Consider the following 17,015-nt stretch of genomic DNA (forward strand, 5'->3'; position numbering starts at 1 on the left):
ACGTTTCTTAAATCCCTCCAGGGATGGTGACTCCACCACCTCCCTGGGCAGGCTGTTCCAGGGCCTGACCACTCTCTCAGTAAAGTAGTTCTTTCTAATATCTAATCTAAATCTCCCTTGCCGCAACTTCAGACCATTAGTTTTTCTATAAAATGATGCAAGTTCTAAGGGTTCAGCAGGAATCGAAATCTTCATCTACTCTTATAGTTTCTTTAAGGAACACAGCCCCTGGGGAGAAAATGACTGGCCTTTCTGATTCAGCTCTGCCATTCAAACTCTGCTTTAAACACTGGTATTTTAAAATAAATAAATAATAAAAAAGCAGTTCCTGTGCCATGGTGTTGGGTAAAGCTCTGGTTGCAGAAGATTGCTCAGACATTCTGCAGCTTCTCTACTGAGACTAACCAAGATGGCTTGTCATTGTTAACATCCCAGCATACCCTGTTTACACAGACAAATCATTAAATACAGGAATAAGCCGTAACAGTTCAGTCCCATCTTCTAGAGATACCAGAGAGAGTTAACTGAAGGGGATACTTAATCAAGGTGTACTTCAATACAAAAGTTAAACAGAGAAAACTACTGCATGAAGGTACTCACATTACAAGGAGACTAAGAAGTGTAGTTTGGACATCTGGGCAATGAAGAAAATTTTTTCTTCTTTGTTGTTCTAGCAGCGAAGTATTTTTCAATTATATTTTTCAAGGCACCTGCCGATTCAGTGAACTCCATTTCTTATTTTGAACTTCTGACATAGTTCGTTGGTGGTTCACCATGAAAAGAAAAGGTATAATAATAGAAAGAGGGTGAACAGAATAATAGAAAGTGGTGAACAGAAGTAGAGGGTCATGAGAAATATGTGGAGATAAGCTAAGAAGCTCTGAGTACACTAAAAGCCGCAGGAAGTTACAATAGATGAGTGACAATGGTTAAAATGTAGAAGTATGGAAAAATGGGAGGCTGGATGTCAGATTTTGCTTGTCTGTGCAGAGCTGCTCTTCAAATTCACTCTTGGAACTGGGTCTTTTTAGCTCTAATTCAGTATAATTAAAGGGCTGAGAGACTTTCTGGGGGAAGAGAGACGGATAAGAAATTATCTTTTAAAAAAAAAAAACCAAAAACCCAAACCAAAAAATTCCTCAACCCTCCAGGTTCAAAAAGGAGAAAAATAAGCTCAGGCTAAGTATAATGTTGTAGTAACATATTTACTGTCTTGGGACTTTGTGATATAAATTAAGGTCTGTTTCAATCTTGCGTTCAATGCTTTAAGATCAGAATTCACATCTATTTAATTTAAGGAGAAAAATGTGACATTCATTTAGCAGTTGACTGATTTTACTGGAACAGGTGTAAAGGTCTATCTGTTACCTAGGATTTGAGCTCAGTAGTGCAGAGATCTCTCCCCTGGATGCCTTAATGACCACAAAGTACTATGATGTGTTACATATTTAAATATCAGATTGCCAAAGAAAACTGACTGTAAACAAAGTAGCACAAATAAACCAACTGAAAATAACAAGAGTAAAAAGTAAAAACAGGAAAGTTAAAAATAACAGTTCTTAAAGTTTTTAAAGCCAGATTAACAGTATAATAACATCTGTCTATCTGTTTGTAATGCAGTATCTGCTGAATGTCCTAGCCAGTCAAACCAGGGAATATTCTAGAAATCAATCAACAGTATTCTATTGATTTGGGGCCATATCAGGAAAACCAAAACCAAAAGTGAAATGGAGGGCAATGGACCTTTTGCCATGTGTTTGCCAGAATCTGAGCTTTAGTATTTTGCAGTGATCTGTAACAGATGGCAGCTTTAATGTCTTCCTATCCAACATCGCTACTCTGACTTAGAGTTTAAGATATCTTGACAACAAAATTATTATCTCCCAAAACAAATAATAACAGCAAGGGGAAAAAAAAAAAGGTGTGTGCACAAAGACTGAAAATATTGTGTTCATAGCCCCAGCAGGGGGACTGAAGGAAGATGGGAAAACACAGACCCTACCATGGAGTAAAGTGGAGCAAAGGACCTTCTGGGCATGGTAGCTGCCACCAATCAAAGAGCATAGAAAGTGGTGGGCTCTTCTGTGAGTGGAAAGGGAACGTTTGAGAGTACAGACCCTCCAGCAGGGTGCGAGACATGCTGTGATGGAGTGGTCTCTCGTGGATGGACTGCATGCAGAGCCCTAGCTGTTAGAAGAAAACAAGAGGTGTAAGTGGGTGTCGGGACTTGGAAGGGCCTGGTCCACAAGAGAGCAGGTAGGAAACCCACAGAGAGAGGTGAATGGGAGAACAGAGGAAAGCCAGGAATTACTGGTGTCTACAGTGAACTTGGCCTTACAAAAACTATTAGGGTTATTGCTGCCTTATGCAGTTAATTGAAAATAAAAAGAGAAACATTGTGGATTAGCATCCATGTAGTTGTGAGCATATTTATTATTAAATCCTACTTATTTGTGTCCTTTTTGTACTGCTACCATAAGCAGACAGCCTACCGTTTCTCAAACATCTGTTTTGAAAGACTTGTGAATATTTGCTTACAGTAGCATGTATTTAACATTTAAGCACTTTCAGCAACTCTTTGAAACAATTAGCTCATAATGAGCAGCTTCCATGCTAGCAAACTATGCTAAAATGCTTATTAAAAACTTTAAAATGTTAAGACTGACTTTAACAAGAAAAAGGCCACACAATCATCTGCGCTCTGGGGAATCATTTTGAGGTGTTACTTCTACAAAGCAGAAAATAATTGTTGCAAGGAAGTTCTATTTCACTGTAAGCTTTTGTGCAAGGACAATGCCTGAAGGTACATCAAAGCCTGCTGAGGTTGAGTGCTTTGTAACAGATTCCTGAAACATAATATGAACAGAGCTTTGACATGATACATCATAAAAGTTATTTGTGATTTTCTTGGGCTTCTTCATAAACATTCGTCTCACTTCCTAACCTAGCTGTAAAAACTAGAGTTTGACATGAAACTCAGGCCAGGAAAAAAGGGAAGACAGGGGAAGTGTTTCCTGACATCAGCTATTCCAGAGAAGGGGACTGACAATGAGGTCTTGCTACAGGGCTGGACCATCAAAAAGAGGAACTTGGTTCATGAGCAGGGCTTTTCCTTGTGTTTCTTGACCACAGAAGAGTGTGGCCAGGATTTGTGAACTCTGACTTCTCAAAGTTGTTCATAGAAAATCAGCAAAGATTCTTTGTGAAGATCCCTCCCAGAGATCCCAGGAGTCTTCAAAAAAACCAAACAAACCAACCTCAGATTAAAGTTCAGCCTTGGAAAGGGAAAAGCCTTAGTTAGATGAACCACAAAGATAGAAATGGAAATAAATAAATAAATAAATAAATCTCTCCTTTCCCCTAAATTTTAGGACTATTTGTTTTTGCCTTGAGATACAAACTCTTCTCATGTAAATGAACCCAATCTGTAGTTTGCTACTTCTGGTCACTTTGCAAAATGGAAATATACCTAAAAGGAATTCACCACAGTTCATTTTAACTATTCTATTAGTGGTATTGTTTCACATCAAATATGCATAAGAGGGAGTTATAGTAAGGTTATTACAAATTTAGAAAGTAACAGTACTATGAATACTATGAAAATTATATGGAGTGTGTGTGCGTATCTGTTTAATTTGTTTAATACATTTTAATTATTATTTTTTTAATTCATACTTCTGTATGCTTAAAGCTGAATGTAAATTTTCAGGCCCCCAGTGCCAGTGCCGTCCATCTAACACTGTTTCTATTGTGCTGGAGACTGTGCAATTGCATACTACGAGATGTTGCATGCTGTGAAGAGGCGATACTTTAGGTAGACAAGAGTGATGAAGAAAAGCTTATTTACGGATTATAGATGAAGAAGCGAGGGCCAAGTAGAATAAATGTCTTTTGTAAGGCCACGTTGCTTTCTTGCCAAAATAAGAAATAAACCTTGATCATATACTCTTTCTTCGATAGATGTTGAGTCACTTCAGTTGTTTACTAAAAATCATTCAAAGCCTTAACAACAGGTATGAGGTATCAGTGTTCTTTAGCAGAATGTACTCCTTGGTACTTGTACCCAATGTTTCCTAGCATAGTCAAATGGAGTTTTATCATTTTCCAAAATAAGAATAGGATTTCAGCCCTTCAGTTCACCACAAATGTTATTAATGTGTTAATCTTTGAAAAGAAATGAAAGGTTTTCCAGCATAGAACTTTGCTGATTGTTCAGGGTTTGAGATACATCCTTGTTAGTTATATACTTGCCCTAATACCTTGGATCCAGTCTCTATGCCCACATAGCTCTACCTATGCTCTACCTAGATTCAGACCTCATTTTCTTGAGAATTTAAGCATTAGTTCTACCTAGAATCAGACCTCATTTTCTTGAGAATTTAAGCATGCTATATAATATAACTGCTAACAGAATGTGAAAATTCAAGACCATTAATCTATTATTGATAGGCAACTTGGTCCAGAAGTAGCCACATAGCCACAGTCCTGCCACTAACAAGAAGCAATTTGTGTCATGACTTCAGTGGCCTTGTGCATGTAGCTTAGATGTGTCACTCCAGCATCCTGCATCTTGATACCCTTTGTCTTCCATATGTGAATTGCAGTCCCATAAATCATATTCTGTGCTATTGAAAGATACTGCACTTACGAGGAAGCAATGAAAACTTAGAAAAATTGATTTATATGTCCTGGGATGCTGATATGTGGCAGCACCTCCCTTTTTCCTTCACGCTCAAACACATTTGGAACACTGTATAAAATACGCATTGATAATCACAATGGTAAAATGTTCCTTCACATTCTCAAAGTAGACAAAAGAATTCTTGCAAATTATGCAGATTTTAAAGACATAAATCAAATAACCAGTGCAGCTTCAGTATACCTTGTTTGCTGTGATTATCTACATAATTACCATAATTGCCCATTGTATTCAATGCATTTTTGCAATATTCTGATTGTTATTATGTTCCTGAAAATGGCATATTTCTAGTCATTGTCAACAGTCAACAGATGGTGTATGTGCTTGGCATCATAAATTATATATATAGTATCAAAGAAAAGTATCACTTTATCCTTTGCTAACTTACCTAATCTGGGGGGGAAAAATCTGCTTTTAGAAAGTTTCTATTTTAAATATCTAAGTATTGCTTTAGATCATGGTCTTGCATACATCATGAAATTAACATCTGTGAATAAATTGCGCTAAATGACCCAAATTAGAACCTGACCAAAATGCCATGTGAATACATTTACTGTCAACTTTGATGCCTGCTTCCACAGCAGACAGAAAAATAAGGTACATAACAATAATTTTAAAAAAAAAACAATCAACAAAACATAATAAGAAAAAATAAGCTTCGGTCACATTCAGCAGAAATTCCAGTGTTAGTTCTTCGCCCACTATTCGGTATATTTACATGAAAGTTTAAACGCAAACATGATTTTTGCTTGCCCATTCTCTGAAGCAACATGAACCAGTTCTCGCTGCCATCCAGCAGCTCTATAGGTTCAGTAGCACAACACCAAGCACAGCTACACCATGAGCAGCCCGTGGCTTCTGTTTTGAAGATTATTTCTTCTAATCAGTTCAAGATGTAGACCGCCTGAAGTTGCATCTCATGGTAAAATATGGTGTAGATATATCCTCTGTTAACATCATCTGATTTAGTGTGTCATTCAGTAGACCAGGACTCAACCTTTTAGTTAGTTGTCATCAGAAGATTTCTACGTCCCTTGTTGAAGATTTTTCATACAGAGTCCTCTGGATACATATGAGAACCCCGCATATCCAAAACCCTAATGCATCCAGAGGAAAAAAAAACAAACAAACAGAAAAACCCAAGAAGAACAAATTAAAACTTTACTTCTTATATTTACTTTTTAAAGTATATTTAATATAGTTAAACCACATTAACAAATAGTTAACAAATGACATTAGAAGATCTAATGTATACATGATACAGCACAGAACACCTGTAGATTTTTGTTTACTTGCTTTGAAATTATTTTAGAACACTTACTCTTCAAAAGAATGCTGTGCTTCACTGAAGTTCCCGAGGATGTACTACCATTCTGCTCCACAAACCACCTCTGCTCCCCAGTGACAACTGACTGCACAGACGCTTTGAAATCTCCAGAATTTCCATCCTTTCTACGGAGGATTGATCTGAGTAAGAGTGTGGGAACCGTTTCTTGGAAGTGAACTCAAAAAAGTTAAAGAGAATATTTTATTTAAAATCAGCAAAACTGAGCTAGGAAATGATTGAAGTCAATTTTTAAAGAGGGTTTTGGGGTGGTTTTTTTTTTTTTGTGCTTGTTACCTCTTGCTTGTATAATGGCAGCAGAAGATGTAGATCCAGTAAAAGAGAATTAATGAAAAGAGGTTTGCTGTACCAAACAAAATTTTGAAAAGGTGCCTCTGATTTTAATGTCTCAAATACTAGATACTTAGTATGAGAATATTTCTAGGGGATGAGTACTCACAGTTACCACGTCAACATCAGCTGGGTTTTGAAAACACAAACCATTCTGAAAAATCAGGCCTCAGTTTTGCATAGGTTGGACATGTCAAAATCGAAGGCATATTTTTAAATCTTTGCAATTATCTCTACCTGTAGAGCTAATAAACAGTTACGCCTATCTACAAAAACTTCTGAGGCAAACAGGTCCATTATTTTCTACATTAACCTGCCTGGTAGCCTTTGCCTACAAAGCGTTATGTCTTAATAGTGGAGAGCTTATTCTCCTCATATGCCTTTTGTTTTGTTTGTAAAACATTGCATGATACCTAAAACCACAGGAATACAATTATTCTTTGGGGTTTTGGGAGGGAGGTCTACTTAAGCAGATCTCTGCTGTTACAGGCACAGCTATGAAAAAATTTTCTGTGACATGAGTTATGTATCCCAAACTGAAGGCAAGGTTAGAAGATTAGGTTTATTATTTGAGAGTAGAATCCACCACAAAAGATATAATTAAAATCAGAACAGGGTTACCATTACTTTCTTGGTTTAGGTGATTTCTTTTTTTGACAGGTATGGAAATTGCTCTTCAGATGTCAACCTGTTCTTTTAAAGACTAAAATCATTATTGAGTAAGCTTCTTTGATGGGTTAGAGTGCATTCTATTTAGTTAAAATATCCCATAGTGCTCTGATGTGTTAAAATGACCCAATTATGTACATACTTAGCAAGGAAAAACCTAACTGAAATACCCAATGTCAAAACCTAAATGAAGTCACCCTATTTTTGTTTGAATTGCTATAATTTCCCCAATTCCCCACCCATAAAAAGTGTTTATTTCCTTGTTCAGCTCTTTTCTGGTATTTTGGAGTTAGGCTGTTTTAGGAAAGGACAGTTTGCCTCAAACAAAGATATCGATCTTGATTTTGTGATGCAAATCTTAAACACTTCAGTTGAGTACCTCCAGCTCCCTCTGTTATGGGTCAGTGGCAAAGTCTCAGCTGACTTCTACAAATGTAGGCGTGGATGTAAGAGGTCCATTTCATGATACATTTGTAAGCAAATGAATGTATTTTCAATGGAAAAGCAGGACTTCAAGGAGATGAGAATGCTTGACTTTGAAATCTGCAGTGTATTAAGGGAGCTGTAAGAGATTCAGTCTCCAAGCTACTATAAAATGGAGTCAGTTTGGGAGCTGGACAAAACATAACTAGCTCACTTAGAAGTATTACAATTATCATTTTTTCATAATTTTATGTTTAGAACCTTCCTCATTTTGTCAGATTTGTTCAACCCAGAATCGTTATTGCTACATATGTGAAAATAAAGGCCAAATGATTTTAAACGTTGAAGTAAATAATTTGCATTTTAGATACATTTCTTTATTTTTAATTCTGGGCATTTCCTTTTAAATGTTTTTTATCTTGAGACTTATCTGCTACTAAGCCATTTTTTCAGCCAAGAACTTCAATATTTGAGGCCATGGAGCAAAAAACTGCTGATTTTTTAAAATTTAATTAAATAACTGTCAACCCATCCATACAGATAAAGGAACTTTAAATGGCCTGAACTTTACAGACATGGAGAAGTAAGCAGAAGGAAACACGTAAAAGATGGAGTGAATAAAATAAAGGTATAGAATATTATTGTTGCTAACATAATCATCTATCAGTTGGTCTTTCAGTAGGCTGGTTGGCAGGACTCTGCATTTTCCTTTGAAAATAGTGGATTTACCCTATTCTTTGCATTAGTCTCTTCTGTATCTTCTACTGTCATCTCTTAAATCATAGTGAGTTTTTATCCTGTTAAGAGGATAATGACCATTCTGTAATGTCTGGATAAATAAAAAAAACATCTAACATTTTCTGAGCACCTACATGAACAAAGCTAAGTTTAAACATGCCTTTCAGGAAAACAAACAAACAAAACTGGTAAGGCCTTTCTTATTTCTTAACAGACTCCTTTGTTCTCTTTTTCCTGCTTATGAAAAAGTGAGAAAATAATTTGCCAAAAAAGCCTAAACTGGAATTGTGCCATCTTCAGTTAAGCTGCAAAGTTCTGTCATCTTTTCACAAGTCTTATAAAGGGCCAACTACAGTCCTTAAACTATGATCCCATATGTTCATGGGTCACCCTTTGCCATTTCCTGCATTCCAAGGTCCTCCACGAGGTAGACACATGTGGAGCTATGAGCTTGTATCTGCTTCCCACACGCCACTCAGAAAACTTTACCTGATTCATGGAGTTTGATTCCCCATTGTAAAAGCGTGTGTACCTGCCACAGTGGGAAGAATGAATCTCCTTTCCTTCAAAGCTTCATGTGAAATGATGTCATGTAGTGCTTACAAAATGGACCACTAATTCCAAGGCAAAGGTTGTCCCATAAATTATTTTGACATGGGTATATTTCTTCATATCTGCTGTAATGCACTTTACCTGAACAATCTTCTGAAACAACAATGGCAAGGACAATAACTTTTTAACCATGCTATCTGGACTCTGTTCAAAATAGATCTAAGAGTAAATGACAAAGTTGTAATAGTCTAGCAGCTTGTCTACATGATAATTACTCCTATTGGCAAAGAATAGAAAAAGAAAAAAATCTATCATAGATGTATTTAATGAACTAGCAAAGATTAGGCAGAGTTACCACAGCAATCAGACTGACTATATAAATTACTTTTCCATGTTTTTCAGCCTGAAGAATAATCAGTTATGCATCCACGTAGACTGATTAACCATTCCATATATCTTGCATTACAGATGAAACAATTTTAGATCCCTCCCTTTGAAAACATCATTGTATCTGAAGTTCAGCAGTGTAGCAGGGGATAACAAATCCCAGGAAGCAGGGTGCTGAAACTCTGTATCAGTTGCTTCAAAATACAGAAGATTAATATATTATGAATGGCTATTTATGGTTTGTATAATAGCATTGGTATGAATAGGAATTTACACCATAAAAATTGACAGGTTTCTACCTGGATTTTCCAATCTAGTACTTCAAAGAGAAGTGAGGGTCAGTTTCCTTCTTGACTTCACAATATTTGTAGAATAAATGATTGGCAACTATAAACTAAAAGGAAATAAATGCATTGATGAATTGTGTTGACACACTGTAGTACATAAAACTATTGACGCAGAGTGAAAGAGAGATTTCCCTGAAGTCAGTGGGAATTTTACCACTGGGTTCGACAACACCATCATTTCACAGTCAGTACACAGAGTTTAGTTATTCTTTCCTTGAATTAATGTTCAGTTCATCTACTTTCCTATCCATCCCCCCTCATTTTCTCCTCTTCCTACTCTCCTTCCCTCCTTACCTCTCTGCTAGCTGTTCTGTAGCTGCTGCATCTGCCAGGCAGTTAAATTTTAAAATATCTTTTCCCTTTAAAGTGCTAATGCCAGCACTACTATTTCTGTACAAGTAACTTCACTGACTGTTGTGGTTTGCTTTACTCTTTATGTGTTTTTATGTGCACATGTAGAGTGTTAAGTGATTTTAACAGTGAAGAGCTGGAAAAAAAATGGAAAGAAAGAAATAAAAATTTCCTAATTTAGTTTTATAAATAAGTTAAATCCCAGCTGCTCCACCTCAGGCTGTGATTTTGTCAGCTCTCACGAGCTAAGCAGGTCGAACTTGGTGAGTAATTAGATAGGAGACCTCTGAGGAAAACCCAAGGTGCTGTATGTGGTGGCACTGAAGATTCAGGAGCTGCCACTGTTCCTTTTCAGTAAGTGTTGAATCATTGCTCTGTTGTTCTTTCTTCATTCAGTCCATCAGTGGCTGTTAAACACGACAAATCTGTACAGAACCTGTTTCAGAAAACATTTACAGTGTTTATTGTGAGAGGTCTGAAAGGACCACTTGTACACACATACACACACTCTTGTGTGTGTCTTTCACCATCTGCTCGTGGCCATGGATAGGAAAGCAGATGAACTATACATTAGAGGCAGAGTACTGGACGTTTAATCAGTTCCATCATGGCATTCATATGCTTTGTTAATAGCCAGATTTTTTTTGTGTATAGAGCACTTAAGCAATCACTGTTGTCTTCTTCAAGATAGTTCTTTTTGCTGTTGAATAAAATGTGTGTGTGTTTATTTTAAACATCTGTACTTACCTTATTTACAGTAATGACCAACTGCCCTAATGTGACCATTATACAATATGCTCTACATTTATGTAGCAAAGTAAGAAAAAAATGCATTCCATACTTGGGTGTTAACCTTAAAGAGTTTGGGAGTCCTCACTGATACTGTGAGATACAGAAAGCTCAGAGGCGTCCTTTTTAAATATTAATGTTTCATTCTTTCACACTAGAAATGTTTCATTCATGCGTGTGTTTCATCCTCCACGTAAGTTTTGTTTATTTACAGGTTTAGAAAAAAAAAAAAACTGTGAGATACAGAAAGCTCAGAGGCGTCCTTTTTAAACATTAATGTTTCATTCTTTCACACTAGAAATGTTTCATTCATGCGTGTGTTGCATCTTACACATAAGTTTTGTTTATTTACAGGTTTAGAAAAAAAAAAACCCAAACACTGATTAATAATGAAGTCACTAGTTATTTGTGCACAGAGAAAATTAAACATTTACACTGTCTGGATTATCCTCAAGGTTTGCTTTGGGAAAGATAATTTGAAGTAATTGTTTCCTGGTCTATATAAGTCAGGAATGTGCTCATACTTTAGTAAGTTGAACAGCGGGTCAAAGCTTGACGGGTTGTTCTTTCATATGGCTGATCCTGTTTGCTTACAAGGAACTAGAAAATCCTATTTCCCTGAACAAGGCAATGGAGTACTTCACTGCTTGGCCCAAGTCACTGTCAGCCCACCACCCCAAAGGCTCTCTCCTTTTCTAAGCTTTTTTTCAAGGCTCCAGGGGGCAAATTCAAAAGACACCTGCCTACATTCACTCTTATTTCTTCCTAGACTTGCTGGAGAGGTGTGTTGAGGAGGTTAGCAACACCTAAATCTGCACATAAAAGTTGAAAAATAAAAAGGTTTTCTCCTGTATAGGAATGTCTTTTTGATTTAGCAGGTCTTTGGAGTATTTGAATGATAGCTGGATATACCAGTTTCAGCTCCCAAAGCATAAATAATTCTTATGAACATCTTAAAGGAAGGTGTACATCTGAAAATGTGAGGTGGGTATTCTGTAAATCAATTAAAAATGGTCTGAATATTTATATCTGAGATTTATCACTTTAATAACAGCATGTATATTTATATCTGAGATTTATCACCCTGTCACCAGCTTTGTTTATTGCGCCAAACAGCTGGTCAAAATTTTGGGGGTTGTAGGCTATTCCCACTAGGAGGAGGAACTGTTAATAGACATTGATCTTTTTGCAGTGCAGTCCTGTTTCTAAAAAGCAATATTAAAACCACCTCGTTTCCTTGAGCATAGCAGAAATTACACATATTGGAAAAGCTTCTTTTATCAGATATTCAACCCCTGTCAGTCTGTGCCAGCAGTCCAAAGCCTATCTAAGCTTTCTCCTTGGCATTAATTTGGGAGTAATTTGACATTAGCTCTTTCTACATATTGGCTGTTTCTGCATGTTTACGTATGTCCTACATACATAGCCCTCATTGGTTTCACTTGTATTTACTTCCTGCTTAAAACAGCAAAACCACTGCACCCACTTAATTCACATTCTGAGCTGGCTCTTTCAAGCTTTTGTTTTGTACAGAGATATGTAATTGTGTTTGGAGTTCAGAGTTTTGGTTCAGCATTGTGGTGTAGTAATTTTTACTTACAGTGATCTCATGTCTGTTCCTCCAGAAGCAGGAAATGCATCGAGGTTCTGAAGGGCAAGTCTGCAACACCGTTTACTCTTTGGCTAATTGCACAGCTTCAGGAGGATGTTCAGAGATGAACTGTAGACACCAGCCCTGTCTGCAACTCACCCTAGCTGCATATAGACAATTTTGGACAGTTTTCAGGGTGAGAGACCTACAAAAGCAATTTTACTTTTAGTCACACTCCTCTCCAAGTCTGCAGAAGGTACAACCAACTGGACTAGCAATTTGGAGTAATGTATTTTTTTTGGACCATCTTATTCCTTGCTGTGACTGTTCATTCACCCTTCCTATTTTCCCTCTTTCTTTAGTTCACTGCCTCTGGTGACACAATTTAGAGCAGTGCAATGAACGTAAGAGTGAGGGTATTAAAATCAAGTACAATTTTAAAAGTCATGAATAGACTATATGGCAAAGTGTTTCAGCTTCAAAAATTATCTACACTTGTTTGGAATGCCCTCAGGAACCCTTCAGATTTGCCCCATTTTTGGGAATTTGTCATCTTTCAACACAGCTGATGTCCTCTCAGTAACCTGTGTCTATTGCTTCACTGTTAATAAGGACTTCTAACAGTCTTTATGACTTCAGTGAGAAAAAGCAATTTCATGATAATTAAGATTTCGGGTATTACAATACTCAATTACTAAATAAACATGAGAAAAGATGCACTTCTCTGGAGACTTTCAAAGGTATTGAATACCAGGTGCTACCCATGTCAAGCCCTGGAGTTTCACATTATGAAGTTCCATGTGTGTCTAGGTAATCTCACTTTGTTATAAAGCTGTGAAGGAAAGATCTTTGGACAAGGAGGAAATGTTAAGTCAAATTCACTCCTAAAGAACTCTAGTGACTTGAGTACAGAAAGGTAGACCTGCCCCATTATTTGTCAGATGTTTAATTCACTTAAAAATTAAATGAAAAATCAAGGCAAAAGACACCCTTTATGCCTTGAGTCTGTGCTTCAGACTGAAACAAATTACCATAATTCAACTGAAACTACAGTTTCTGTGTAGCAGCCAGAATTAGTCATAAATCAGACAAAATTCATGAAGTTAGTGGATGAGTAATTTTGACCAAACTTTGAGTATTAAGCCTTGAATCAAGCGAATGCCACATGGCCTCCAGGCCTGGTATATTTCACATAGCTGTACTACTCTAATTTGCTTTTAGTTTTACTAAGTCAGGATTGATCCTATCATAAAATATTCTTCCTTAAATATAATTGGTTTTCTAGGAAAAAAATTCAGAAAACTTCTATGTTTATATTTTATAAAAGCTCCTGTAATTAGGAATTTCATGTCAAATACAGTGAACGCTCAAAGAAAATTCAGTGAATGAAATCCTAGTCCTGATGAAGCAACGTGCAAAATTTCGTTAATTCTTATGTGAGCAAGATTTCATCTAAAGGCTTTGATAGACATGCACCAAGACTAAATGTCTAGATGTGACAGTGCTGAAACTTGAAGTGATCCACAATATGAACACACACATTATTTGAAATATTTCCAATGAATCTGTGTCCGTATAAATTCAGATGTTGCAGTAGTGGAACTATGCATCCATATGTAATAAATGTGTCTGTCTTCTAATGCCAATAAGGCATCAACAAGGAAGTTAATAATTTAGTAGGAACATAAAGTTGTACTGCAATAAATTAAAACAATATAAGAAACCCAAGCTCTGAAATTTTGAATACTTTTATAGGCATGTAACTCTACAAGAGCCACTGAGATGACTCATAAATAAAATTGTCCATGAAACTGAATTCTGTGATAAGGAATCTGGAAAATTTCCAAAAATACTCAGAAGAAATAGGTCCTTTCTCCCCACCTCTTCTAGCCACAGTGATTTTTCTTTGCATCCTAGTCCTAGGGCATTTTTAAGTGGAAATCTAGCATAGCAGATAGACTAGACTTTCAGCAGGCCAGCCATACATGGTTTTTTCCTCTATCCTTATAATTATACTGTCACTTTATCCCTCTATAACAAACATATTACACCTCATCCACTATCTCATTTAACTTGCTTTTTCCAGAGTTTAATGCTAGCCACCTGAAACCAGGTGTCTGTATAAGGGCAACTATTTAAATGGAAGAGATGAAAACTAGTATAAAAATTGTGAAGCAGTTAAGGACCTGCAAAAGGAGTAGGGCTTATGTTGAAAAAAGATCAGTGTATAACATGGAATTTGCTAGACTCTTTAAGAATTGGTCTTATTATTTCAGTATCTCCTAATAATTTCACTAGTAATCTTAGAAAAAAAGGAAAATGTGAAATTTACTCTTGATTTCCATCTTGTCAACAGCACAAACAGGATATTGGAGCCAAGAAATATTATACGATAACCAAATTCAAGCTTATTCACCACAGCCTAAGAAAACCTTTTGGTATAAACTGGTAATTTAAGAGTCAAAAGTTGTACAACAGAATAAAAAATTATTGTTGGTATTGAGCACAGGACAAGCTATAAGCTATCAACACAGGAAAGTCATGAAAGAAAGTAAGGTCAATCCCATCTTTATCAGTGTTTAAATAGAGATGAGAGACAATGCTTATGATGTACATTACTAGTAAGGGTTTATTAGAATGCCACTTATAAAACTCTGTCCATCAATATTTAAGACAGACTGATTCAAACTGTAATAGGTCATAGATGTCATAAGGGAAATACAGAACTTGTTCTATGAAAAGAGATTAAAAGAGGATCTGGTTCAAGTAAATAAAAACTGAGTGCTGTACGTGTTCAAATGGTGAACCAAAGAGAGTAACACTTCAGGACATTATTGAGAGAGAAACAAATGAGACAATTTCTGTGTGATGTTCAGGCACTGCCTTCAGCTGTAACAGTGAAACTGATTTTAAGATGAATCACTAGATTACAGAAGATATTAGATAATGTAATCTGCTGAAAAGCAAAGAGTTTTGGATTGGTGATTCAGAGGTTTTACTCGAGTACCATGGTATTTTTTTACTTTTTCCTGCTAAAACTAATGTACTTGTGTGAGACTTTTGATTTTGAGAAGCTTTTTGTTTTCAATAAAAACCAGGTAGTACAGTTCCATCTAATATTATGTAATTATGTTGGAACACCAGTGCTAAGTGCAGTGAAATAATATGGTGGCTATAGCCTGAAGCAGTCAGAAAACAATGAAGAACATTAAATCCACATGAAAACCAGAGAGCAGAATTAAAAGAAAACTTCATTTCATTAGAGTATTAATCCCAGAAACACACTTTTAAAAATAAAATCAGAAACAGCTCCCTCTGACCTTTGTCAAATGTAATTGGCCTGTGGCAAATACTGGGATGATTTTATATGCTTAATTTTAAAAGTTCAAAATGGGCATTCCTATGTTCTTATCATACAGTAAGAATGGCTTGTAATACATGGGAACCCTTAGAATACACAAACATGAAGAAAATGTGCAAATTTTGAAAAAGAGGGCAATTAAGATTTTTCTCCGCAGAAGGCAAAAAAATATTACTTTAAAAAGAAAATTCAGCTTTAATTCTCAAGTGTTATTGTGCCAAATGTGTAGTCTAAATGCAAGCATTCAAGTATTAGAGATTTAAGCCCTGCTATAAGTGCAAACCACGATGCAACCTCACCTGTGGAGTTACAAGTAATCACTCTTTTGTATACAAGTAACACAAAACCTACAGCACAATGGGAAAGGCAAAATAACAATAGCGTGTCATGTAAATGAAATTTTCCCACAAAAGGCACTTTACCTTTTTTTTTTTTTCTTCCTCCTTACACAGCTTTTATTCCCATTGCCTATGACTATGTAACAAAGGGCTTGTGACAATTTGGGGCATCTCTCTGTGCAAAGCTTATGAATTCTGTTTGATACTTGGGAATCTCTATATATAGCTATGTCAGGTTGAAAATTCTTTGCTAATCTAAAATCCACAAGGTAACGGGAGAAGTTTTTGCTCCTGACACATGATCAATAAAGAATTGTTAAACCTTGGTAACATCCTATTCAAATACAGTCCCTTGAAGTACAATGATGCTAGCAGGTATAGATGAGGTGAGGAGGTAATAAATAGGTGATAGGTCATCTGTTCTACACCTATTTCATCACCTGTTAAAGAAGGGAGCTACCTGACGAAGAGGATAAGGTGGCTGTAAGAGCAAGTGTCTCCAGCTTGGTGGTGTAAAACTAGGAACCTCCGGCAGTAAGTACTGGAGGGGGATGATGGACTTGCAGGCCTCCCACCTACATTTGGAGTGGAAAATAGGCACAGAAAGGCAAAGGGGCTCCTCCCTTCAACACCTCTTCTGAAAACCTTAAAATCTGAGTGTTTGCTTACCCCTGCTGTGAAGAAACTGCAAACCCAGCACACCAAAACTTTAAAATAATGGTATCTGAAGAAACCAGAAGGGCGGGCGGTAAAGCCCCGGTCCGAGGCCGGGGAAGCAGCCGCTCGTTGCTGCTCCCCCAGAGCAGAGCGAGCTCCCGGGTGCGGCGGGGCCTGCGGCGCGGGGACGCCTGGCTCCGGCACCGCCGAGGGCCCCGACAGCCCCTCTCCCCGAGGCCGGGGGTCGGACACTTTCCTGCAAATGAGCCCTGTCCTGCAAACGCGGCCACAGGGATGCCCAACGGCCCTTCTGCCATCGGGAATTCTCGCACTGCCCGGCTCGGCACCCCGCTCCCCGCCGCGGGGCCTTGCCGCCTCTCCCCGGTCCCCCCCGCCCCGCCCGCCGAGCGAGGTCCCGCCGCCCGCGCGCTGAGCAGG

The sequence above is a fragment of the Calidris pugnax genome, unplaced genomic scaffold, assembly GCF_001431845.1.
Source record: "Calidris pugnax isolate Ruff unplaced genomic scaffold, ASM143184v1 scaffold4, whole genome shotgun sequence".
NCBI lineage: Eukaryota > Metazoa > Chordata > Aves > Charadriiformes > Scolopacidae > Calidris > Calidris pugnax.